General features: G+C 39.8%; 1 protein-coding gene across 3 annotated transcripts in view; it reads right to left on the bottom strand.

Annotated features, from left to right (window-relative positions):
• PRLR (prolactin receptor) overlaps positions 1-1,030 on the bottom strand; it is a 247,572-nt gene that overhangs the window by 77,773 nt on the left and 168,769 nt on the right. The window lies entirely within an intron of this gene.

Genomic DNA, 1,030 nt, shown 5'->3' with positions numbered 1-1,030 from the left:
TGAGTTGGAAGAAACTTGCTGGCAGTGGGTTTGGTTTTATGGTTTATGGCTGGGAAGGAAAAGTCCCTAGAAAGGAAGTTGAAATTATATTTAGAAAGATTTCCATTAAAAATAATCGAAAGAACTAGTTTTATGGTACTTTTGCTTGATTATTATTACTGTGATAGGCTTCATGATTGATAATGAAAAATTAATTCAAATAAGTATCCAGGATTGGATGGAGGTTTATTAACAATCTTTGATACAACCTTGCTTTCTGAAAGTGAGAAGGATTTGAGACACTTGCTGAAGAAGATCAAGGATTGTAGCCTTCAGCCTGGATTACAACCCACTGTAAAGAAAACCAAATCTTCATCACTGGATCAATAGACAACATCATGACAAACTCAGAAAAGATTGAAGTTGTCAAGGATTTCACCTTGCTTGGCTATACAATCAATGCTCATGGATGCATTGCCTTGGGTAAATGTGCCGCAAGAGATATCTTTAACAAATGTTGAAGAGCAAGGATGTCACTTTGAGGACTCAGGTGCACCTCACCTAAGCCATGGTGTTTCCAATTGATTCACATGCCTGGTAAAGTTAGACATTGAGTAAGAGAGACCAAAGGAAGATGGATACATTTGAATTATGGTTCTGGCAAACACCACTGAAAGTACCATGGACTGCTAGAGGAATGAACAAGTGTGTCTTGGACAAAGTGCAGCCAGCATGCTCCTTAGAGGTGAGGATGGCCAGATTCATCTCAAGGACTTTGGACAAGTTGTCAGGAGAGACCGGTTCCTGGACAAGCTCCTCCGACTTGGTGAAGGAGAAGGGCAATGAAAAGAAGGTGACTCTCATAGTGGGATGAGAGGAAAGTCAATGATTTGAGGCAAGAGCTGGGAGGCAAAGGGCATTTATAGAGGTCTAGATAAAGACAGGTACATATGTACATATATTTATGTATGAGGATGGGGAAATAGATCTATGTGCATATATTTATAGGTTTAGTATTAAGGTAGCAGAAGGACATTGGGCCTCCACTCAA

Source organism: Echinops telfairi, unplaced genomic scaffold (assembly GCF_000313985.2).
Source record: "Echinops telfairi isolate 266 unplaced genomic scaffold, ASM31398v2 ScPeMD7_7469;HRSCAF=8507_1, whole genome shotgun sequence".
In the NCBI taxonomy this organism is placed as follows: domain Eukaryota; kingdom Metazoa; phylum Chordata; class Mammalia; order Afrosoricida; family Tenrecidae; genus Echinops; species Echinops telfairi.
Note: the sequence above shows the minus strand (reverse complement) of the source record. Positions and strands in the feature narration are given on the sequence as shown.